The 27,121-nt window shown below is 42.9% G+C and overlaps 1 protein-coding gene across 2 annotated transcripts in view; it reads right to left on the bottom strand.

The window, feature by feature from the left end:
* Positions 1-27,121, bottom strand: part of CIAO3 (cytosolic iron-sulfur assembly component 3) — a 186,365-nt gene that overhangs the window by 39,682 nt on the left and 119,562 nt on the right. The gene's annotated exons all lie outside the window — the stretch shown is intronic.

Here is a 27,121-nt window from a genome sequence, read left to right as displayed (position 1 = left end):
TGACATGCACTATAGGCACCTGGTCCAGGATGGGGCTTTGTCACAGCTGATTGAGCCAAGAGCTGGTGGTCTGCACGTGCTTGCTGGTCAGACTGGGATGACCACTGGCTCTAGATTATCTAGCCTGTCTCCCAGGTCAACTGTTGATAGATCCCCGCAGGAAAAAACACCAGGGAAAAATAAAAAAAAAGACAAAAGCAATGGGACCGCAAGTCCCAGCAAAAAAAAAATCACATCTATACGCCTGAAGACACTAGGCCGAACAACTGGGAGCTGTAAACTTATAGCAGAGGGGGTTTTATGCCCAGAGAGGACTGCCCATAGGAGGTGCTGAGTTTTTTTTTTGTCTGCCTAGTGTCCTACACCTGTAGGTGGGGCTATAAAACCCTGTTTGGTTATGGATATAGAACAAGCAGCTGTGTCCATCAATGAACGTTAGAGAAATATATTTTTTCTTTCTCCTGGTGAAAAGATATGCCCTTTGAAAGCCTGAAAGTGGTCATTAGATTTTGGGGGCTGTATGTGGATAGGCTGTCGGGAGAAGTACCAGAATGTGCTTTGGGGTGTTATTCCACATATAGCCATGGCATATGCGAGTAATATGTCATTAAAGTGACAACTTTGTGTTAAAAAACCCCAAAAAACGAAGTCAAGCCATTTTCCAAAAATGGCGCAATTGGTGCGTAGGTGATAATAAAAGTCCAATATACAGATTGGTGAAACTCCGTGCTCCAAGTGAGTGTGGAAATGAGAACATATTGCACTAACCAGATAGTAAAAAGCACCTTTGAGTAACTCAGACCACTCCTGGTCATCCTCATCCTAGGGTAACCACGGGGATCATCTGGCATACGTCTGCACATCAGCTGATCATCCCCTGCTACTCTCCGGACTCCAGGAAAACTCCACTCCAAATGTGTGTGTACCAAATAAAAGCACTTAAGAAATCCACCTTGAAAGCTCAGAATAAATGAGCCAGGAAGAGAAAGTGCTAATATAGTGCAGTAAGTTTGGTGAAGAAGCAATTAAACAGAAAGCACTCACATCTGGAATACAGGAATGCTGTGATGGTATACATGGATGTAAAACCAGATTTAAAGATGGCCGCTGGCCTCCCTCATGGTTCATGCAGTGTTAGGTCTCTGGCTTGGCTCCTCCCTAATGCATTTCGTGCGCTTGCACGTTTTCAAAGGGACCATGCCACAGCCAGGAACTCGAGTAGCAGTGGATGATCAGCTGATGTGCAGACGTATGCCAGATGATCCCCGTGGTTACCCTAGGATGATGATGACGACCGGGAGTGGTCTGAGTTACTCAAAGGTGTCGCTATCTGGTTAGTGCAAAATATTCTCATTTCCACACTCACTTGGAGCACGGAGTTTCACCAATCTGTATATTGGACTTTTATTAACACCTACGCACCATTTGCGCCATAATCAGACGCAATCAACAAACTCACTGTGGTGCCAATTAGCGCATTCATTTATCATTATTTTTGGTGGGACTGTACACAGCCTGGCTGCCTAATACGCTAGTTTTTTTATTATTTGATGTTTGCACATGTACATTTACATAAATGCATTCACTTCTGTATATATATATATATATATAAATAATTATGTCTGGTTAGAGCGCTGCATTTCTATTTATCTATATTTTTGAAGGTTGGAGGTTATACCTTTTATGCCAGCTGCTTTGTAGTATACTTTTTTCTAGCGCTCACTTACCCATTTTTACCTAGAAGCTGGGAGGTGACTTGGCAATTCACGGCTGGGTCTCCTGCAGCACGGTCGGCATCCTCGCTGAGGCTGGGGAGATGGTAGGCTCAGTGGTGGAAGCTGCAGGAGAGAGTTTGGTGCGGTAACAACAGGTTGGTCCAGAAACTCAAAGAAGGTGGGCAGTTGTTCAGGAGACTGGAGGTAGTAAAATGCCCCTTGTTTATTGACAATAAGGTGGTGGATGGCCCTAGCGATAAGTGGCTCCTGACTCCTGGATGACTTCAAGGAGAGGGCGTACCAGGCTCTTCATGGTGCGGGTTTGGTGGGAAATATCTGGGCAGATCCAGACAGTTGCTCAATTGAAGTCCACTGGACCCCTGGACCAGGCCTGCCATAGGATTTCCTCCTTGATGACATAGAAATTCAGGGGTGCGACAGTGGCAAAGTCTGAGGAGGCAGAGGTAGGGAGCCTGAGACCCCACACACGATGGACCCAGTCTAATTTCAGCTTCGCTGCAGGAGGTTTACCTAGGAGATGGTTGAGGATGACCACCATCGTCGAGCGGAGGTCAGCGTCCGCCGTGGCCTCAGGGATACCTCCCAGATGTTCCTCATGCTCAGATTCTCGCCATCATCTATATGTAGTTGAAAATCATTGAGATGGTGGCAGTGTTCTGACTGGGCGAGCTCCAGAGCAGACAGCCTGGCTTCTGTGCCACCACCGGTTTCCAGGAAAGTTAAAAACTCATCCACGGAGTCAATCTGCTGGCGGATGTGGTGAATCCATCAGGGTAAAGCGTTCACTATGGATGTCGCCATTGTTTGGATGTCCTGTTTGGAAGGTAAGTCTGCAATCATATCTCGGAGATCACTGCCATGGTGGAGAGCCAAGGCTAAGAAGAGACAAAGCCCTAAGAAGAGTCGGCCCGGGGTAATATCAGTTTCAGGATTGAAGAGTCCGGGAAGATGGAGGAGGTAGCAGCTGCGGTGGAGACTGGCTGTGCAGAGGATGATTTCTTCGAGCTGTGGAGGAAATAGCTAGGCTAATCTTCATCGGCGTCATCTTGGATGGAGTGGCAGCAGTGGGACCTGAGACTGAGTCGAGTGCTGCTGCAAGATATAGTGAGTGATCGCCTGACCCTTTGGTTCCCCAGTTGCCCTTGGGTATCTCCTATCACCGGGCATGATGTGCGGCTTAAAAAGAGGGCTAGACTGGGTGTCTGGGCGATCGGTCCAAGCAGAGCTCAGAGTCATAGTTGAAAGGAGATATAAGGATGGTATTTTGTATAAAAAAAGAAAAAGATTTCCTTTACCTTCTGCTCCAAGGTTACCGGTAATATATTGTTTACCAAAAATACATAAAAGCATGGATAATCCTCCAGGTAGACCTATTATCAGCGGGATACATTCAATTACAGCTCGAGACAGTAAATACATTGATTAATTTTTACAGCCATTGGTGATGAAAACCCCTTCATATTTAAAAGACACTAAATGTGTCATTAACATACTAGGGAACATAGATTGGATACCAAATTATCTGTTGGTAACCACAGATGTGGCTTCTTTGTACACATCAATATCCCATCAATTAGGACTTGAAGCAGTAAAATCGTTTCTGAGAAAGGATGAATCTATCCTGGAACTGCAGAGGGATTTTGTTATGGATCTACTTCAGTTCTGTATGACCCATAACTACTTCTGGTATGGCGGTTCATATTTGCAGAAGGGTGTCACCATGGGGGCTAAATTCGCACCCAGCATGGCCAACGTTTTATCGATATCCTCTTTACTTGGGAGGGAGATGTTGAATCTCTTGACTCATTTCTAACTTTCCTCAATGGCAACCAAAGAGGTATAGTCTTGACTCATGAGTTTAGTTCAGTTTAGTTCAGATTCAGTTCATTTCCTTGATTTGACTATATCTATAGTTAATGATAGTCTCACCATTTCTACCTTTTTTAAAAAAACAGACAGGAATGGATATATTCCTCTGGATTCCTGCCACCACCCCTCTTGGTCGGCAGACAATTTTTGCGCCTAGGGCGGAACTATACCTTTAAAAGGAGGAATATGAAAGAGAAGTCTTGATATTAAAATCATAAAGTTATAAAGCGGATGTCTTGGATAAGTTAATCTGTGAAGTGGGTCCATATAACCATGAGGATATGATAAAAAGACTCAGGCTGCTAAGGGTGATGATGATAGATTTGGTACAGCTTTTTCACTACTTTTTCAAGCCAACATTATGTTGTTAAGAACATCATTCGAAAACACTGGTCAGTTCTAAAGAATGACCATATTTTGGGTCCTATTTTATCATCTTTAAGAGTGCAGGGAATCTTAGGAATAAAGTGGAACCAAATGTTATGGATCCACCCATTAGACCTGTGTTTTTTGCTAATTTAGAGGGCTATCACCTTTGTAGGAAGTGTAAAGCCTGTCAGGTTAACTTGTTTAGGGGTAGGAAAGTAACTGAATTTACTGGTACATTGACAGGCACAAAATATAAAATTCGATCATTTATATCATGTGCTACTAGACATGTGGTTTATATGTTGAAATGCCCATGTGGTTTACAATATGTGGGGCGTACGACACACATCCTCCATGTTCATTTAAGCGAACATATTGCCAACATAAGAAAGGGTTTCAAGGAACACAGTGTATCCATGCATTAAGCCCTGAAACATAACAGTAATCCCGAAGGTACCACCTTTATTGCTCAAGAGAAATATATTCCGGATTGGCGAGGGAGTAATGCAAAAAGAACTCTCTCTAAAGCCGAGACCAGTTGGATTTATTGGCTTAAGAGTTATTCACTGTGGGGTCTTAACATCGAGTGGGATATCAACTGCGTTATTAACAACAGTTAACTATACATTTTTGTTTTAATTCTTTTTGTGTATATGTTTGATCCTTTAGTCACAGAGGATTATCGCCCGATATATATATATGCCCTTGGACATTTACGAAAGGAGGGGTCATTTTTATTGTTCTCTTGATCTTTCTCAATATAAATATATATATATATATATATATATATATATATATATATATACACAGTGGGGATCGAAAGTTTGGGCACCCCAGCTAAAAATTTGTATTAATGTGCATAAAGAACCCAAGGAAAGATGGAAAATTCTCCAAAAGGCATCAAATTACAGATTAGACATTCTTATAATATGTCAACAAAAGTTAGATTTTATTTCCATCATTTACACTTTCAAAATAACAGAAAACAAAAAAATGGCGTCTGCAAAAGTTTGGGCACCCTGCAGAGTTAATATTTTGTACTGCCCCCTTTGGCAAGTATCACAGCTTGTAAACGCTTTTTGTAGCCAGCCAAGAGTCTTTCAATTCTTGTTTGAGGTATCTTTGCCCATTCTTCCTTACAAAAGTCTTCCAGTTCTTTGAGATTTCTGGGCTGTCTGTCACGCACTGCTCTTTTAAGGTCTATCCATAGATTTTAAATTATGTTGAGGTCAGGAGATTGTGAAGGCCATGGCAAAACCTTCAGTTTACACCTCTTGATGTAATCCCCCGTGGATTTCGAGGTGTGTTTAGGATCATTATCCATTTGTAGAAGCCGTCCTCTCTTTAACTTCAGCTTTTTCACAGATGGCATCAAGTTACCATACAAAATTTGCTGAAATTTTATTGAATCCATTTTTCCTTCTACTCGTGAGATGTTCCCTGTGCCACTGGCTGCAACACAACCCCAAAGCATGATTGATCCAACCCCATGCTTAACAGTTGGACAGAGGTTCTTTTCATTAAATTCTGTGCCCCTTCTTCTCCAAATGTACCTTTGCTCATTCCGGCCAAAAAATTCAATTTTAACCTCATCGGTCCACAGAACTTGTTTCCAGAATGCATCAGGCTTGTCTATATGTTCATTTGCAAAGTTCAAACGATGATTTTTGTGGTGAGGACGTAGAAGAGGTTTTCTTCTGATGACTCTTCCATGAAGACCATATTTGTACAAGTATCTCTTTATAGTGGAATAGTGTACCACAACTCCAGCGTCTGCCAGATTTTTCTGGAGGGACCGTGCAGTCAAACGTGGGTTTTGAATTGTTTTTCTCACAATCCTGCGAGCTGTTCTGTCTGATATTTTTCTTGGTCTTCCAGATCTTGCTTTAACTTCCACTGTTCCTGATGACTGCCATTTCTTAATTACATTCCGAACAGAGGATATTGACATCTGAAAACGCTTTGCTATCTTCTTATAGCCTTCTCCAGCTTTGTGAGCGTCAACTATTTTCAGTTTCAGTTTTCTAGACAACTGCTTAGAAGAACCCATGGTGCTGATTGTTGGGGCAAGGTCAGATGAGTCTGGGCATTTAAAACCTTTGAGATTGACATCACCTGGTCTTCCCAGACAATGATTGAGAACAATCCATGACACTGGCAGGTCTCAGCTTGGCAAAGGGGGCAGTGCATGCTATAAATTCTGCAGGGTGCCCAAACTTTTGCAGACACCATTTTTTGTTTTCTGTTATTTTGAAAGTCTAAATGATGGAAATAAAATCTAACTTTTGTTGACATATTATAAGAATGTCTAATCTGTAATTTGATGCCTTTTGGAGATTTTTCCATCTTTCCTTGGCTTCTTTATGCACATTAATACAAATTTTTAGCTGGGGTGCCCAAACTTTCGATCCCCACTGTATATATATATATATTTTTTTTAAATTCTATTTATAACTATTTATTCTATTTATATTTATATTTTAACATTGCAATCTTTTGTGGTAAGAACATTAGACGACGCTCTAGTAGTTAGCTTCAGCAGGCTGGTTTATTGATTGATTAAAGTTTCAGTGAATTTTGATTATTACCACAGGGTGGAGCTATGCTCCATTTTTGCACACCTTTGGTGGACTAATAAAATTTTTTATAAATTTTGGACTGGCATCTGATCTTTTGGCACTAGATGGCAATGTTCCCAGTTGATCAGAGCCTAATTACTTTGCAGGTGTATTTTCTACTTCATTTGCCAAGTGTGGCCAATCAAATGTGATCCTCTGGGACTTCAGGTCCTATACAAGGACCGTGGTTAGGCGTGTGGGTGTGCCCTTGATGCAGTTACCTGTGACGAAATGCGTAGGGCAGAGCCACACACACACGCTACTCTGCATGTGTGAACGGCCGGTGGCCATTTTGGAAAATGTGCATTTTTTTTTGCCAACCAATGCCTAATGATGTTTGCTTACATGTGAGTGCAACCATACTTTAAATAAATGTTGTGATTATGGTTTTACACTATGTGCGCTCTTTCTTTGCTAGTTTTCTACAATGCGTCCAAGCCTCATCCTGAGTGGTTTAGCTACCCCAATTAAGGTCCATTGTTTGGAAGATCTTTATCTGCTCTTTTGGAGATCTGGAGGAGAATTTGAGTGTCCGGCTTTCCGGATTGTTTAAACCAGGGGTGGGCAAACTGCGGCTCTCCAGCTGTTGTGGAACTACATTTCCCATGAATCATTACATTACAAAACTGACAGTTACAGCTATGACTTGCAGAGGCATGATGGAACTTGTAGTCCTGCAACAGCTGGAGAGCCGCAGTTTGCCCACCCCTAGTTTAAACAAAGCATGTTTGACCATTCTTAACAGGGGGTCATGCCTTTCTGGTAAGCCTTCTGTGGTAGTGGTTGGTGACATAACGATCCTTGGATTTCTTTTGTTTTATCACAACCTCTGGGACTTTTCTTTCATTTTTGGATGGAATTTTTTTTATATACTTTTCACTGTTTGTTATGATTATTTGTCACTTTTTTTAAGCACTGCACTTTTATGTATTATTGCAAATATAGTAATACTAAGGAGAATAACTTGACATACAAAGAAAAAGGGGGTGGGTATATAAATGGAGCAACATGGCTAGAGTTTTTTTTTCTTTTTTTTAACAGAAAGAATGTTTATTGAAATATTAAATCAATGTACATATGAATCGCAGTAACATTATAACAAAATGGGAGCACAAGTTTCATAAAGAGAATCAGAAAACAGATTTCTGATTCTCTTTTGCAGATCATGGAGGAGCAACAAACAGCACATTGCAGACCAGAACGGTACAATCAGGGTATTAGCCATTCTCCCCTGTTGCAAGCTTCCTGGCTTATTCTCAGTTTTTTATTCCTCCAAATAAATCTTAACTTTTTTTAATTGTTCTAAAGTTACTTCTGGTAGTTTAATTGGTATCATTTGAAATTTATATAATATTTTTGGAACGATCACCATTTTTATCAAATTTATACGACCTATCCATGACGGGGTTCCCCCTCCTAATTTTCTTAGTTCATCCTTGATCTCATTTAACAATGGATATAATTCAATTTATATAAGTTCTTAGAGGATACAGTTAATTTTATTCATAAATATTTCAATTCTTTTTCTCTCCAAACAAAGGGAAACTCCTCCTGTAACCTATTTTTCTCTCTATTTGGAAGGTTTATGTTAAAAATAAGTTTGGCAATGTTATTTTTGGGTTTCCCACATAAAACAGCATATCATCTGCATACGCTGCCACCTTATGCTCTGTGTCTCCCATCCATATTCCCTTTATATCTATATTGTTCCTTATTGTAGCCAATAGAGATTCCAGTGACAAAACATATAAGACTGGAGACAGAGGGCATCCTTGTTTTGTTCCATTTAGCATCCCAAAATACTCTGATAATTCCCCGTTAACCATGATTGCTGCAGAGGGTTGACTATATAGCTTCCTTATTCATTCTCTCATTCTATGGCTTATCCCCAATATTTCCAATGTGTCCATCATATATCTACTTTATCGAATTTCTTTTCAGCATCAATCGAGAGTACCACTGCAGGGGTTTTCTCCTTCCTGCTTTTTTGTATGAGAAACAGAGATTTCAGTCCATTGTCTCTACCCTCTTTCCCTGGAACAAAGCCCACTTGATCTATGTGTATCCATTCTGGCATTAGATCTTTCAACCTGTTTGCCAAAATTTTTGCATATAATTTAGTATCTGTGTTCAATAAGGAAATTGGTCTATAACTTGAACAATGAGTAACATCTTTACCTTCCTTATGTATAAGAACTACATGTGCTTGTAAGGATTCCCTCCTCATTTCCATCTCTCCCCCCAATGCATTCATATTTATCTTCAATTTGGGTACTAATAGTTCCTTATATTTTTTATAATGCCTCACAGCATATCCATCTGGTCCTGGACTTTTTCTAGCTGCAGTGCTTTTTAGTGCTAGTTCTATTTCTTCCTGTGTTATTGCTAATTCAAGGGATTTTAACTGTTCCTCACTTATTTTCGGTAATACTGCATTTTTTAAGTATAACTGTCTTTTTTCTATTTTTCCTATTCCTCTTTATTTGAAGAGCTAAGGGGGATAATATTATATAATTTATTATAGTATTCTTTAAACACTTTAGCTAAATCTTTAGTTGAAAATACTAATTCTCCTTTGGGATCTCTTATTTTCTCTATAAAGTTCCTAGATTTTTTTTTCCTCTGAGCTCTCATTAAATACTTTCCTGGCCTATCTCCCCATCTACCATATTTTTCGCTCCGTAAGACGCACATGACAATAAGACGCACCTAGGTTTTAGAGGAGAAAAACAAGAAAAAAAATATTCTGAACCAATGGACTGCAGAAACAGTAGAGGAGATGACCAGAGACTGTGGACACAGTACAGGAGATGTCCACAGACTGCAGACATAGTACAGGAGATGACCAGAGACTGCGGACAGTACAGGGGATGACCAGAGACTGCGGACAGTACAGGGGATGACCAAGAGACTGCGGACAGTACAGGAGATGACCAGAGACTACGGACACAGTACAGATGACCAGAGACTGCAGGCACAGTATAGGAGATGACCAGAGACTGCAGACACAGTACAGGGGTTGACCAAGAGACTGCAGACATAGTACAGGAGATGACCAGAGACTGCGGACACAGTACAGGAGATGACCAGAGACTGCAGACACAGTACAGGAGATGACCAGAGACTGCAGACACAGTACAGGAGATGACCAGAGACTGCGGATGTACTACAGGAGATGACCAGAAACTGTGGACATAGTACAGGAGATGACCAGAGACTGAAAACATAGTACAGATGACCAGAGACTGCGAACATAGTACAGGAGATGACCAGAGACGGCGGACATAATACAGAAGATGACCAGAGACTGCAGATATAGTACAGGAGATGACCAGAGACGGCGGGGACATAGTACAGGGGATGACCAGAGACTGCGGACATAGTACAGGGGATGACCAGAGACTGCGGACATAGTACAGGGGATGACCAGAGACTGCGGACATAGTACAGGGGATGACCAGAGACTGCGGACATAGTACAGGGGATGACCAGAGACTGCGGACATAGTACAGGGGATGACCAGAGACTGCGGACATAGTACAGGGGATGACCAGAGACTGCGGACATAGTACAGGGGATGACCAGAGACTGCGGACATAGTACAGGGGATGACCAGAGACTGCGGACATAGTACAGGGGATGACCAGAGACTGCGGACATAGTACAGGGGATGACCAGAGACTGCGGACATAGTACAGGGGATGACCAGAGACTGCGGACATAGTACAGGGGATGACCAGAGACTGCGGACATAGTACAGGGGATGACCAGAGACTGCAGACAATACTGGAGATGACCAGAGACTGCAGACAGTACTGGAGATGACCAGAGACTGCAGACAGTACAGGGGGTTGACCAAGAGATGGCAGACAGTACAGGAGATGACCAGAGACTGCAGACAGTACAGATGATGACCAGAGACTTTGAAGAGGGGAGGGAGGGGGAGTGCGTACCTGAATTTGAGTTGTCCTCCCTTTAGTGTGGGCACCCGGCCGTGATAGCCGGGTGCCCACTGCGCATGTGCGAGAAGCACAGCGCTTTGTGATAGGCCCGGCGTCTTCTGGGACACATGGCAGGTTCCAGAAGACGTCGGCCATTCACAAAGCGCAACACTTCTCGCACATGCACAGTGTGCTGTGACAGCCGGGTGCCCAAACTAAAGATGCCGGTGCGGGAAGACTGTACAGCGCTGGACCAAGGAACAGGTAAGGTCCTGCTGCAGAGAAGAGCTGAGCAGCCGGCCTGGTATTCTGACATGGTGTCGGCGGCGGAAATACCGGACCGGCCGCTCCATAAGACGCACTGACATTTTCCCTCCTTTTTTGGGGGAAAAAGTGCGTCTTATGGAGCGAAAAATACAGTATATCTCTCGGTAATCATTTTTTTAAACACCCTTCTCTTATCTTCTTTCAGAAAATTATTTAATTCTTCTCTTTTATGTATTACCCTCTGCATAATCTTTTGTTATTCTATATTTATGTGACTGCTCAAGCTCACAGAGTTCCCCGAGAAGCGCATTAATTTTTTCTCTTCTTTCCCTCTTCCCCTTTGCCCCAACCACTATCAGGATTCTTCTAATATATGCCTTATGAGCCTCCCACACCGTTGCTACAGACACTTCCCCAGTATAATTTTCCTCAAAAAATTGCTCTATTTCTCTTTTACGTTTTTGATACGTCTCTTGATCCTGGAAGGAGTGTCTCATTCAACCTCCATACTTTTCCCCCTTTCAGCTCCTTTCCCCATGCTAATTGCATTGTGACCGGAGCATGATCCGATATTGAGATCACTTCTTTTACTTTGACCAAAGACTCAATAAGTCGATGTTCCAGCAATAATCCAATCTCAAGTACATCTCATGTGCATGGGAGTAAAATGTATAACCTCTTTCCTTCACATGCTTAATTCTCCATATATCCACAAGTTGGCATTGGAATAAAATTTTTTTCAGGGATCTCATAGACCTACTTTCCTCTCTCTGCACGGGAGATGTCATGTCTATCTGAGGGTCCATACAGAGATTGAAATCTCCTGCAACGATACTACCTTTTTTGAAATCCATTCATTTTTTCAGAGTATTTTTTAAGTATATCTCCGGTTTCTTATTAGGCCCATAAATATTTGCTAATGTACAATCTATTTCTTGTAGTTTTCCCTTCAGAAACAGAAATCTCCCTTCGGGATCTACCAGTCTGTCTTCCAACTTAAACCTTATATTTTTCGCGAAACCTATTGCCACTCCCTTGGCTCTTCTAATTGGGGAATCTGCATAGAACCATAACGGATAATATCTAGAATTTAATTTCACATTTGTTTCTCGCTCCAGATGTGTCTCCTGTAAAAAAACCACTGAAGACAATCTATGCTGTATCTCTTTGAATATCCTGAATCTCTTCCCAGGGGTATTTAATCCATTAACATTATAAGCCACAAAGTGTATCTCTTCCTTTCTTCCCTTATTCTCCTCCCTTTCCTCTCTTCTCCTCTCCTGTCCATATCTTCCCTTTCATTCTTTAGGACTTCTCCAAACTAATGTATCCCCTACTATATCGCAGAGTCTTACACTACCTAACCCCTCCCCATACCCTCTCCCCGCTCCCTCCCATCCCATCTCCCTTTATGCTTACATTTTGCCTATGAATCATTTGTAGTCCTAACCCAACCTTTGATTCAGCTTTTAAGGTGAAGCTCTGACCATGAACTTTTTACCAATAAGCGTGTCTCATCCTCCGTGTCTTGCCATTCTCTAGAAAACTCAAAGATCATAAGAGAGAAGCAGAAATGGGGGGAGAGAGAAAAAAATAATAAGAAGGCCCCCCCCTCCATCCCATCTTGTTCCTCTTTACTATTCCTACTCTCTATTCCTCCTTACAGCTACCTGCCTCCCCTCTTTTTCCATTGCCCACATTTCTCTTTTTTCTTCCTCCCAACCAGGGATATTTATTTTCTGTATATCAAGTCTCTCACAAAAGTCTCTCAGATCATCGGAGAATCTCAGTCTTGCTGAACGTCCATTTCTCCATCCGATCAAACACGCTGGAAACCCCCAGCTATATCGAACATTCTGTTTTCTCATCTGTTCCAATAATGGTTTCAAGGTTCTTATTAATGTTTCCGCTGCTAAATCAGCAAAGATCTGTATATTTATTTCTCCATATTTTATTATTGCTCTTCATTTTATCTTCTTCTAAAGCTCTTCTTTGTCCAGAAAATTATGGAATTGCACTATTACATCTCTTGGCTTATCCGTTCTATCTTCTTGTATGTATTTTCCTATTCTATAGACTCCCTCCGTTTTGAGAGGCTCGGTTATAGTTCTATCGATTATAGTATTCAGCATTCTCATTATTATTTCCATCAAATCTTCTCCTTGGGAGATCTCTGGAAGGCCTTGTATCCTTAGGTTGCATCTCCTGTTCCTATTCTCCTGGTCTTCCAATTTATATAGCAGATTTCTTTGTTTTTTTCTCATTTCCATCGTCCGTTTTTCTAGTTTCTGTATAATTTGGGCATGTTATCTAGTTTTTCTTCCGTCTCCTCTACCCTTGGATAATATTTGCCACAGGTCTTTGTGTAATTTTGCCAATTCCTGTTTTAGGGATCTTTCAAGTCCTTTAAACATTTCTGCTATTTCTGTTTTAGTAGGCATCTGTGAGCTCTCCTCTTGTTCTTCTACATTATCCATATCCACTTCCTCTTCTATATGTTGACTACTGTTAGCTATTCCCGGGGATAATCTGGAACATTCTCCGCTGTTTTCCCTCTCACCTCTTACACTTATTCCCTGTTGTCTCTCTGGAGTCTGTTTCTCCTGTGAGGGTATATATTTTTTAATTGACCCTGTTTGGGAAGCCTTAGGCCCGCCTCCCTTTGGTACTTTATTTTTCATGCTGTCAGGGACTGTTTCAATATTCCACAGTTCTGGGGGGGGGAAGGAGGGGAGGTCTATTTTTGATTTAATATCAAAATGTGTTGTTTTCCAAGGATATCCCCCTCTCAGTTCTTTTCTTCCTTTTTCTCTCCCCCCACTCCTGGACTCGTCTACCCAGGTCCACTTCTTCTGGGTCTTTATCTGTTTTAAATTATCCTCCTTCTGATTTTTCCTCTAAGACCCCCTGGGTGAACCCCTCCTCAGTTTACACATACAGTTCAATTCCCCTGCAATATATTAATCACAGTACTCTTGCCGCTCTCACTCACCCTCTTGTCCCTGATACGGCTTTTCCACCGTATGAAATCTCTGACGTATGTAAAGAAAAGGGCTGCTCCGTAAAACATTTCCCGCAATCTGGACAGGAGTACAGCTTCTCCTCCGTGCAAGATGTGTATAAAGACTGGTCTTCGCTGAAAAGTATTTCCCGCACTCTGGACAGGCATATGGCTGTACTTCTTTGAAAAACATTTCCTGCACTCCGGGCAAGGGTATGACTGCTCCGCCTTGTATAATCACTAATATATATAAAAATAGGACTTGCGTGAAAAACATTTCCCGCACTTGGAACAGGAATATTTCTCCCCAGTATGAGATCTCTGATTTCTGTAAAAACTGACCTTCTCTGTGAGACATTTCCAGCACTTAGGACATTTTTTCCTTCATTCCAAGTGTGGGGTGAAGCGGCTCCAGGTACTCTCTTCTGGGGAATATTGTTTTCAATATTCCACACACATAATGGGAAAATTGCAGGGGGGGTTCACCGTCCCATTTCTGTGGATTTCTTAGCTGCCACAGTCCCGTGTGCGAGAGGAGAAGCCGGCATCTCTCTCACTTCAAAAAATGCCATCCGGCTCATCTACCTCCCAGAGGTCCCTTGCGGCAGATCACCTGACCGCTCAACATCCACTGAGCTCTGGGGAACACACAGCACCGGGTCAGGAGCGCAGGAAGACCAGCCACGATGGTCGCCTCTCCAGAGGCCCTCGGTCCAGCGGCTCCACTCGGCAGCACTCCACCCAATTGGCGGTTCCTGCACCTCACCAGGCAAGTCCCCCCTCTCCCCGGCTACGCTCTACAGGGCTTCCCGCACATCTCTCCCCTTCTCGGCAAGACACTGGAGGTGCTCACATCGAGCTCCTGGTCCAAGCCATGGTCAGGCTCCTCCCCCCCGAGCAAGTAAAACTTCTAAGCTGAGGAAAACAGAGGCCCAGCGGGAGAGCGGGGAGTCAGAAGCCGTGTCCAGAGTCAATTTATCCTGCTGCGGACATGGAGTCAAATTAAAATCCCCGGCTAGGATAATGTCTGCAGTGGAAAAGGTGGATACCATTTAGTGAGTGAGGCCACTGAAGCCAGAGGGGTAATGTATAAGCCCACCACCACCATAAGTACATGAGCAATAACAGCATGCAGTACCACAAACTTGCCCTCAGGGTCCAGATGTAAATCCAGCAAAACAAAGAGGAAGGTTTTATGGATAACCACGCTAACCCCACGGGCATAATTAGAGTGGGTAGAATGATTATAATGGCCCACCCAGGGCTTTTTAAGACAAAGAACTCTACTTCCGGTAAGATGTGTCTCCTGAAAAATATAGATATCAGGGTGGTATGTTAAGAAAAATAAATACTAGAGATCTTTTTCAAATTAAAGCTCCAGACATTCCAGGAAAGTAGGGTCAACGGAGCCATACTAAAGGAGGGTTATATATATTACACTCTGCTGGATGTTAACAGCCAAACCCCAAGGACCAACAGCAATGGGGTGCACTAGCAAATTCTGGCTATAATAGTATGTAGATCACATAAGGGTGCAACCTAGGAAGGTTACCCAAAACACATTCCTTCAATCCAAGAATGAAAGAAACAGGTACAAAACATACCCCCACCCCTTCCCACCCTGAGTAACCGGTCCAACTAAGGTGCGCTTGAATCCCTAAACTGATCATGGTCCGCAGGAGGTCTGTATCAATGGTGTAGTCCATAGCAAACAGGACATGAGGCACACCATCCCTCTAGAACAGGCAACAGCAGATCCAGCAGACAAGGGGAGGACTCCCCCCAAGAGATAGTTGTAGACAACGCAGGCACATAACAGGGTAGGGGGACTGCTCCAAAGATCCTCCAGAGAGGGATGAGTCCGTAGGAGAAAAAAACAACAGAGTAGGTAGTAAAGACACCAACAGCCCAGAGTCACCAACGAGGCAGGGTATTGCTAAATTGCAGGGTATCTTCAGGTGATGTGAAGAAGCGAACAGCTTCCCCATCTTCCACTCAGAGGCGATCTGGAAACAGCATACTATATTTGATGTTCCTGGCCCAAAGAGACTGCTTCACTTGGTCAAAGGATTTGCAGAGCTTCTGAGTATCCATGGAGAAGTCTGGGAAAAACATGAGTTGCGCGACTTCATAGCGGACAGCATCCATCTTCTGTGCCTCCTGGAGGACAAGATGAATTTGTGGGGTGGCATCCCCGGCGGGCCGAAGGCATCCTATGTGCTTGCTCCACTGCAAAGAAGGATGAGAAGGTCGCCTGGGGAAACAGGTATGCAGGATACGCTCAGTGAAGGCCGTTGGATCAGGGCCCTCCGTCCCCTCAATCTGCACCCAGTATTGTTACGCCGGTTGCAGTTCTCTGCGTCTTCCCCCCCCGAGACTCGAGATGTTTCACCTTCACCTGAAGGGTGTGCAGGTGACCGGAGTGATCCTGCACAGAGTCCTCCGTGTCCCCCAGCCGGCGCTCAGCCTCCGTTAGGCGATGGTGGATCTTGTCAAAGTCTCTCCTGATAAGGCCCACCTCCAACTGCAGGGAATCAATCTTGGCAGTGAGAGTAGTTTGGCAGCCCGTAATAGCTTGCATCAGGGATGGGAAGTTGGCCTGCTCTGTGAGAGCTGGGTCTAAGTCCTCTGTCTGAGTTGCCATGCTGGATGCCTCTGTCACATGGGCACCCACCCTGCCAGAGCCAACTTGCGGGCCTCGGTCCCACATCATCGTCGGCAGAAGGCCATCTAGAGTGTCCTCAGCTAAGGTAGGATACGGACAGGACAATGTAACAGGATGAATTCCCCTCCACGGCTACAGAGCTCCTTAACTAGGCATCTGTCCCGGTCGCCATCTTGGTCATGCATGGCTAGAGTTTTAACTATCAAGCGGTCATCTCCAAAGCAGTAGAGGAATCATAACCATTTAGACAGCATACCCTATCATATTTCCTAGGACAGCCTCTATTGGTATAGGTGTCTTTATACAGGGGAAAACTATTATTTACCAGTTGTTTCCAAGATGATATTGGTGAAGAGGAAGACTTCTTCCAGTGCAACGTTATAGTTTTCCTGGCATAAAACAAGAGAGAAGGCTGGCCAATGTACTTGGCCAGGCAAAGTCACTGTGGGAATGAGATCCTCCACCAGACCCAAACACACAGGTGCGTATAGCAGGCTCCAAAGGAACAGACAGCACCCCATACATTATAGCCAACACAGCTGTCCAGAACCCTGTGACAGCAGGACAAGATCAAAATATGTGGGTGAAATCACCTCCAACATTCTGGTGACTTATGGAGTCTATAGAGAGTGTAATTCCCACAGTGACTTTGCCTGGCCAAGTACATACAATATATCATTTACTAGGTGTTGGAAAGTTGCTGGGGCATTACAGAGACCAGAAGGCATTACCAAGTATTCAAAATGCCCAAATCGGGTTCGAAAGGCCGTCTTCCATTTGTCACCTTCTCAAATTCTCCCTAGATTGTAAGCGCCCATCAGATCTACTTTTGAGAAGAAACATGCTCCTCGCAGCCTTTGAAATAATTCAGGAATTAGAGGAAGGGGATAATGATTCTTGATCGTTATCTTGTTTAGGTCACGGTAGTCTACACAAGGTCTAAAAGTGTTATCCTTCTTCTCAACAAAGAAGATGCCGGCTCCTGCTCGTGATGTAGAAGGCCGAATAAACCCCTTTTCCAGACTCTCATCAATATATCCCCGGAGGACCTCTAATTCGACTTCGGATAAGGGGGTAAATTCAACCGAAAGGAATTTCAGCGCCGGGCAGGAGCTCAATCGAGCAGTCATAGGAGCGATGAGGAGGATACAATACTCTTGTGTTGGCACTCGTTTTATTGAAAACGTCCGGATACTCGTAATACACTACAGGAGTTTCATGGTCTCGGGATCAGAGTGAATACTGAGAAGAGGAGTTGTTACACTTGTTTCTTTAGGAATACAGTGATTCAGATAATACTCCGCAGGGAAGAAGATCTCTCCAGACAACCAATTGATGGTTGGGTTGTGTGCTCTTAGCCAAGGCATGCTGAGAATAAGTGGAAAAATCGGGGAGGTAATGATATCCAGACATAGAAATTCCTGGTGTCTTGAGGGGGAGTAGCAAAATATTGGCATGGTTTCTCATGTTACAAGGGCCAAAACTGATACCGGACCCATCTGCCAGATGAACTGCAAGTTTTTGTGCCTTGGTACGGAGCGGGATCTTTTTCTGGGTAGCGAAGTTAGCATCCATAAAACAACTACAAGCACCCAAGTCTATGATGGCCGGGACCGTGATTGTCCTTTCGGCCAGTTGTAGTTGAAGATGAAAAGAGATGCGTTCGGCTTGTCCCTTGGGGGTGCATCATATAGAAACAGTTGGGAGAGGACTTATGAGGTTTTAATCGGGCATGTCGCCACATAATGACCTGCATCACCATAGTAGAGGCAGAGGTTGGACTTTTGCCATCGAAGGCGTTCTGCTGCGGACAACTGTGGTCTCCAAAAGCTCCTCCTAGCTGGACTAGTGGGGGCGATTCTGACGGAACAGCATTCGTAGAGGGCAAGGAGGACCCAATTTCTGAGCATATCAGAATCTCCCAGTTAGTCCTCTCCTCCTGTCTTTCCCGAATCTGACGGTCAATGTGGATCGTCAAGTCTATCAGGTTCTCCAACCTAGTTGGTACCCCCACTCGGGCCAACTCATCCTTCAGGGTATTAGAAAGACCAAGACGGAACTGGTAGCGGAGAGCAGACTCGTTCCACTGAGTATCAGAATTCCAGATGCGGAAATCAGTGACATATTCTTCCACAGGCCTTTGGCCTTGCTGTAGCTTACTAAGCATAGATTCAGCGGTTTGGTGCAGGAAAGGATAAGCAAAGATTTATTATTATTATTATTATTATTATAAATTAGTATTTATAAAGCGCCAATGGTTCTCTCAGCGCTGTACATTACATCATATAGAAACAGTTGGGAGAGGACTTATGAGGTTTTATCGGGCATGTCGCCACATAATGACCTGCATCACCATAGTAGAGGCAGAGGTTGGACCTTTGCCATCGAAGGCGTTCTGCTGCGGACAACTGTGGTCTCCAAAAGCTCCTCCTAGCTGGATTTGTGCCATTTCTGTGAAAAACGAGTCCACTGAAGTTAGGGCCGGATCATGTTGTTCACGGAGGTGGTATGCGCAGGACTGAGGTTCATTCCTAAGAAGTGTGATGATAAATCCCACCTTAGTATTTGGTGATGAAAAGGTCCTTGGAAGCAGGGAAAAATATAACTCACAGGAGTTACGAAAAGTCCTGAACTTCCGGCGGTCTCCTGTAAAAAACTCAGGCGAAGGCACCCGGGGTTCCGGTAGAGCAGGAGTTCCAAATATCATACTGGGCTCAATTTGAGTGGTTGCATCTAAGGCTGCCGTGAGATCCGTGTCTGTGAGCGCATTAGAGTCGGTTAGCAGTTTACTCTCCAGATGCTCGAAGTTTTTCTGCAAGTCTTGTATCAAGTTAAACAAGGTAGCTACTGATTGGCAAATGTCCCACAGTTGCGAGGCCTCCCTTTCAGACTCCATCATTGGCTGACTGGTACTGTCATGTACCTGATGGGAGACGGAATTGACGAGGTCGGCCTCACTTGTGTCACTAGCCCTGACCCCGCTGATGTTGGAACAGAGAGAGTCTAGGGACCAGGGGTACAAGAGCACCAGTGGTTGTTGCTTGCAGCTCTTGCAGATGATGACCTTGGAAGGCGGATGATCCTCTGATGTGGACACCGTAATAATAGACAGAGCAGGTTCTGTGGATTGCCAGACGTAGGTAGTGAGGACAAGAGACTGGAGCAGAGTCATGGGATAGCCAGGGTCATAAACAGTCGGGCAGCGCGGTACAGAATCAGAAGGAAAAGTGGGTAGGTAGTTTAAGACTCTGCGATATAGTAGGAGATATATTAGTCTGGCGAAAAAAAGACTCTGTGATATAGTAGGGGATACATTAGTCTGGAGAAGATAAGGAAACGAGAGGAACTGAGAGAGGATGGTGGAGAAGAGAGGAGAGTAAGGAAAGAATGGGAGATATACAGTTTGTAACTTACAATGTCAATGGATTAAATAGCCCTGGGAAGAGATTTAGGTTATTTAAGGAGCTTCAGCACAGATTGTCTTCAGTGGTTTTCTTACAGGAGACACATTTGGGGAGAGAAACAAATGTGAAATTAAATTCTAGATATTATCCAGTGTGGTTCTATGCAGATTCCCCAATTAGAAGAGCTAAGGGACTGGCAATAGGATTTACGAAAAATATATGGTTTGAGTTGGAGGACAGATTGGTAGATCCTGAAGGGAGATTTCTTTTTTTAAAGGGTAGATTACAGGAAATAGATTGTACATTAGCAAATATTTATTGTCCAAATAAGAAACCGGAGATCTTCTTGAAAAATGTCTGGAAAAAATTAATGGATTTTAAAAAAGGTGGTCTGATTGTGGCTGGAGATTTCAATCTTTGCATAAATCCACAGATAGATATGACGTCTCCTGTGATCCTTGAAGAAGATGATATTTCAGTGTCAACTTGTGGATATATGGAGAGTTAAGCATATGAAGGACAGAGACTATACGTTTTTCTCACATGCACATGAGATGTATTCAAGATTGGATTATATATTGTTGGAACATCGACTTATAGAGTCTCTGGTCAAAGTAAAAATAGATGTAATGTCAATATCGGACCATGCTCCTGTTACAATGAAATTAATATGGGGAAAGGAGTTGAAGGGGGGAAAAGTATGGAGATTAAATGAGACACTTCTCCTGGATAAAGAGACTGATAAAAGAATAAAAAAAGAAATAGAGCAATTTTTTGAGGAAAATGAAACAGGAGATGTGTCGGTAGCACCAGTGTGGGAGGCTCATAAGGCTTATATTAGAGGAATCATTATTGCGATCGGAGCAAAAAAGAAAAGGGAAAGAAGAGAAAAAATTAATGGGCTCCTCAAGGAACTCTCTGAACTTGAACAGACGCATAAAAGTAGAGTAACAAAAGAGATAATGCATAGGGTAATAAATAAAAAAGAACTAAAATAATTTTGTGGAAGAGTAAAGAGAAGAGTATTTAATAAAATAAGTGAGAGGTATAGATGGGGAGATAGGTCAGGAAAGTATTTAATGAGGGCTCAAAAGGAAAAGAAAATCTAGGAACTATATAGAAAAAATAAGAGACCCCAAAGGAGAATTAGTACATTCAACCAAAGACATCGCTAGGGTGTTTAAAGCATATTATTGTAATTTGTATAATATTACTCCCCATAATTTTACAAATAAGGATGGAATAGGAAAAGCGGAAAAAAGGACTTATCTAAAAAATGCAGGATTACCGAAAATAAGTGAGGTACAATTGAATTACCTAGATTTAGAAAAACCGCAGGAGGAAATACAATTAAAAGGTACCATGGTTGGGAAAAGCCCAGGGCCAGATGGATATACGATGAGGTATTATAAAAAATATATAGAACTTTTAGTACCTAAATTAAAGAGAAATATGAATGCATTGGGGGAAGAGATGGAAATGAGGCGAGAATCCCTACAAACACATGTAGTTCTCATTCATAAAGAAGGAAAGGATGTTAGTTAATGCTCAAGCTATAGACCAATTTCTTTACTGAACACAGATACTAAATTATATGCAAAAGTTCTGGCAAATAGGTTGAAAGACCTAATGCCTGAATGGATACATATAGATCAAGTGGGCTTTGTTCCAGGGAGAGAGGGTAGAGATAACAGTTTGAGATCCTTGTAACTCATCCATAAAAGTAGAAAAGAGAAAACCCAATGCGGTGGTGCTCTCGATCGACGCCGAAAAGGCATTTTTAGGGTAGATTGGGGATATACTGTATGATGGATACATTGGAAGTACTGGGGATGGGAGTTAGAATGAGAGAATGGATAAGGAAGTTATACAGTGTACCCTCTGCAGCAATCATGGTCAATGGAGATATATCAGAGTATTTCGGGATGCTAAATGGAACAAGACAGGGATGCCCTCTATTATATGTTTTGTCATTAGAATCTCTATTGTCTACAATAAGGAATAATGTGGATATAAAGGGAATATGGATAGGAGACACAGAGCATAAGGTGGCAGCTTATGCGGATGCTATGTTTTTCTATGTGGGGAACCCTAGGATAACTTTACCAAACTTAATAAAATAACTGAAAGAGTATGGGGAGATATCAAAATTAAAAATTAATCCAACAAAAACAGAGATCTTAAATATAAACCTTCCAAATAAAGAGAAAAATAAGATACAAGAGGAATTTTCCTTTGTTTGGAGAGAAAAAGAATTAAAATATCTAGGAATAAAATTAACTGCCTCCTTCAAAAACTTATATAAATCAAACTATATTCCATTGTTAAATGAGATTAAGGATGAACTAAGGAAACTAGGAGGGGGAACCCCATCATGGCTAGGTCGCATAAATCTGCTAAAAATGGTGATTGTTCCAAAAATCTTATATAAATTTCAAATGATACCAATTAAACTCCCAGAAGCATATTTTAAAATAATTCAAAAAATTATAAGATATATTTGGAGGAACAAAAAACCAAGAACAGGTTATGAAATTTTAAGTAGAAATAAAGAGAAAGGCGGACTGGGAGTGCCAGATTTTAAAAGATACTATAACTCGGTAATATTAGCGAGAATTTTTGACTGGACGCATAACGCAAAAGGGAAAAGCTGGGTTAAAATTGAAAATCTACGAACTAAAACTAATTTAAGTAGGATAATATTGGTGCCCACACAATATCGAGGATTAGCAGAGAGCACAAGTTGGTTCACATTAAATGTTTTAAGAGTTTGGGATATATTGCACAGACAGAAGGGATGGGAATTTAATTCACTGTTAATGGCCTTAGGGTCTACAGAGTTTTTTCTTCTGGGTAAAGAAGGCATCACAGGGAAGTGGATTAAAAAGGAAGATGCACAATTGAGGGATAATAATGGTGAGGGAGAAAATGGGTTCATTTAAGGATTTGGAAAAGAAAAAGGGAGAAGTTTTCATGAGAATGGACGAGTGGCGTTATTTTCAATTGAAACACTTTGTAGGGAAGCTTCCAAAATCCTTAAGAACAAGAAAGGATTGGAACCCCTTTGAACGGTTATTAGACACACAGGGGATGAGAAACACGGAACTTCTAAAATATATAAGATTCTCACTGAAATAAACACAGATATAAGGCCACCATATATAGAAAAATGGGAAAGGGATATTGGTGTAATAATAGATGTAGAAAAACAGAGGAAAATGTATAGATTAATTCATGAAAATATAATTATGCGGGAGTTAAAAAAGAACTATAAATGTATGGCAAGATGGTATATCACACAGAATGTGGCACACATAGTGAGTGGAGATAATTCACCTTTTTGTTGGCGAGGATGCGGAGGTAGAGGCACTATGTATAACATATGGTGGGAGTGTCCTAGAATACAGGAGTACTGGGAGAAAATAGTGAATTTGATTTGGAAAATTACAGAGGTTGATATAATATTAGATCCAGAGACTTGCCTTTTCCATAGTACCAAGCTTTCGATCAAAAAGTATAAAAAAATCTGGTGTATTGTATTATTTGAATGCAGCGAAGGGCTTAATACCCAAGTTCTGGCCGAGACAGGTGCTGAAAATAGAGGACTGGGTTGATATGGCAGATCAAATATGTAAGATGGAGGAACCATATGAATGAGGATAAGATGGAGAGGTATTATTTAAGATGGAACAAATGGGATGATTTTAAAAATTCAAAAAGTCAAAGTTAAATATAGAATGTATGGGGGATAATATAATATAATATAAACCAATATGGTTATACTCTTCTCTTTGGAGGATGTGATCTCCAGAAAGGAATAGGAAAATACAGAGCGGAGGGGGGAGGGTGGGGGCAGTATGGGATGCAGATAGGAGGGCGGGGGGGTAGAAAAGGTGATACGATAAATGTATTGAAAATGTGTCAATGTTTTTAAAAGAGTAAATTTGTATATTATTTATCTATTTGAAAATCAATAAATATGTAAATTAAAAAAAAACAAAAAAAAAAACAGGACAACCATCTCCTGAGATATGTATTTATATATATAAAAAATTTGGCTTATATATTATATCACTATGATAAGCAATACCACAATAAAATGGCGTCTTGAGTGGGGTTAGTGTGGGCCACGAAAAAATGGCCACCGTTACATTGACTACATTATCGTTAGGCTACAATATAATGGATGTTGCTTGGTAAAATTATTTATCTTATATATAAAGTGAAGCCTCATTTTTCCTAACTAAATACACCTTCTGTGTCAGGAATGGACTTGCCAGTGGTGGTGGGACTCACCTGCCTTGTGGGCTGCAGTACCAGGGCTGGCCAGCGGGTGCTCTCAGCAACCAGAGGCTCACTCCTGCAATGAGCCATCACCTGAGGCTCATTACAGCAGGTGTATTTAAGGAATGGCCAGGCCTGTGATCAGGGCCTTGGTGTATGTTTCCCATGAGCCCCTGTACCTGCATCCTGTCTGCTTCCTGCCTGATCCTGATTCTGCTTTAATCCTGACTCTGCATGAACTCTGCCTGTCCTGACCTCGGCTATTCCTGACTACGCTTCCGCCTGCTCCTTGTACCTTGCCTGCCCGTTTGCTACGTAGACCCGGCCTGCCCGACTACGTTTAGTATTGTTCTTATTGTTATCTGTTGGAGGTTTGGTTGCACTGCGTTTATGTACGGTTTAGTCTTTAATAAATTGTATTGTTATACTATACCTGGAGCTTGTGTTTCCCTGTGTCAGTCCACACATTTCTGGTCATACCCGGATCCCTAACATTCTGTTAGGTATTTGTAGCCCTAACCTAGTCTAGTATCTTGCCCAGCTGACGAATCACATTGGTGAGTAAGCTGAAGGTCGGTGTCACAGCAGCGATGCGGGTGATCCGCCGGACTCCGGCAAAATGGCGCCCGACTCGCACATGTGCGGAGGGCTATTTATAGTCGCAAACGTCGCCGGTGAGCTATCCGTTTGACAACGTGCTGGTGCATGAAACGCATCTTGCCGAGCTGACGTCATGCTGCCAGGTCCATGTGCAAGGCTGGCAGCCATTTTTGCTCTATATAGAGACTTTTGGAAGTATTTTTGAGATTTGCCTTTCAGCATGAATGCTTGATCTGTTTAGCATGTGACTACACTCATGCCTGCTTTCATTTATATGCTGGATTAAGCCTGTTATATGCTTTTGACAGCTATTGAACTATAAGCTGTTTTACTATTGGCTATAATAAAATACTACACTATATTAGCTTTTTTCTGGCGGCTTATTCCTGGAGCTGCTATAAGGTGGATATCTAGCGTTGTTAAATTGCTGTGAAACCAGGTGGAGTTACCATTGAAGAGCTGTCGTTTTTGCTGTGAGGGTCCCACGGAGAGGTCTGAAGTCCAGTTAAGGGTGTAACAAGTACCTGAGAAGTACCATATCCCCATCAGTTCCAAGATGACCGCTAGTGCCCTACAGAATACCTTTTACATGCACAATTTGGTTGTGCGTTCAGTGAGTGCAAGCACACCTCATTTTCCTTACCCACAAGGAGTCACGAACACCTTATTTGTCTGAATCTGTAAAGGAGCTACTAAGTATCCACACACACTGGATGATATAAGCACATATCTAAGGAAGAATTTGTGTGGACTATTATACGTTTATACTGTGCATTTATGTCACTGGTTTTCGTCCATATAGGACGAGGCACTATGGTCACTTTCTTGCGCCCCTTGATAGCGCTGTTTCACTTATCACTTTATATTGCCATTTGATATAATATCATTATTATTATTTTAGCGTTCCAATTATGATATAGTTACACAGCATTGTTTCTGGCTTAGATTTGACTATCCACATCATCCAAGCACAGCGCATGTCATGGGCAGTGGCAGTACACCTGAACTGGAAGAGATAGGGGCCCTGTTAGAGTTGGCAGCCGACCCTCAGGGGGAGAGCTTAGACCTTCAGCTCCAATCACCCTTCATTTCCATCCAGGTATATCAGCTGCTGGCAGTGCTCATCGTATACAATGTCTGGGTTCAGGGAAACCCTGAGAGGGCACACCATGCCATTCATGAGGCGGACAGCAGGGTGTATCCTTCCCTCATGCCTTTGGCCCACCTCATCTCACAAGAGGCACAGACAGACCATGCCAAAGAGATGGAGGGAATGCCGCAGTCAGGGGTTCAGAGGTCCCACAGGATCAGGGCGTCACCAGTAGTCCCAGTCACCAAAAAGGGGTCAGATGACCAGGTCTTTTGGGAACCTTAAAAAACTGACCGCCGGCCCTGCAGTTATGGCCTACCCCATGCCCTGCAGTTATGGCCTACCCCATGCCCAGGAACAATAAGGTATTGGAGCAGCTGGCAGGTGCCCGCTGTCTAACAGTCATGGACCTGAGTAGAGGGTATGGGTCAACTCCACTAATACGGGAAGCTCAGGATGAGTCAGCCTCATGTGGCTTGCCTGAATTTACAGTAAGGCTAGTTGGGGTTTAGAATGCACCCGCCACCACTCTGGGAGTCATGAAGGACCTATGGGGAGGGGTGGAACCGTGTGCAGTTGCCTACTTTAGGGGCCTTGCAGTATTCGGACCTGTCTCGGGAGAACACCATGGGCTCTTTTCACCAGTCCTGAACAAACTGCCAGTGCCTAGTTCGACAAACACTGTAACTGTCAGAGGGGCATGTAAGAGGGAACAGCAGGTAGGAGGAGACACCCAGAGATCTGGAACTGGGGAGGCTGAGGTGATCATGGCCTGGACTATTCCCCAAGCCAAAGAGCCCATTATGTCATTCTTGGGTACAGCTGGCTACAGTAAGATGCAGGTATGCAACTATAGTGGCTCAGCTGAACCTGTGACTGACCAACCAAATGTAAAACAGACGAAAATGGGGTCTTTGATTCCAGCATGTAAAGAGGATCGTTCAACCTGGATGGAGGTACCAGTCAGTACACCAGTGACGTGGGCACTGGAATCCTCCTGTCTGGTTCCAGCGTACACAGACGCCACTACCTTTGGGTCAGGTGCAGTCCTGGGCCAGAAGGACAAGATAGGAGAGGAATATCCTCATCCTCTACCTATGCAGGAAGTTACATCCCAGTAAGTTAGCATATGCCACCCTTGAACTGAGGTGTCTTGTGATCAGGTGGCCACCATGGAAGCTGCCACGGTATCTGGTTGGTTACAGCAGACTGGTACTCACCCATCACAACCCACTTTGTTGGCCCAACAATATTGCTAGGGGGAACAGCACAATCTT

This window comes from Staurois parvus, unplaced genomic scaffold (assembly GCF_062004578.1).
Source record: "Staurois parvus isolate SC_StPar_1 unplaced genomic scaffold, SC_StPar_1.0 ptg000252l, whole genome shotgun sequence".
Taxonomy (NCBI): Eukaryota; Metazoa; Chordata; class Amphibia; order Anura; family Ranidae; genus Staurois; species Staurois parvus.
The sequence above is the reverse complement of the archived record's forward strand: the minus strand, read 5'-3'. Positions and strand labels throughout refer to the sequence as shown.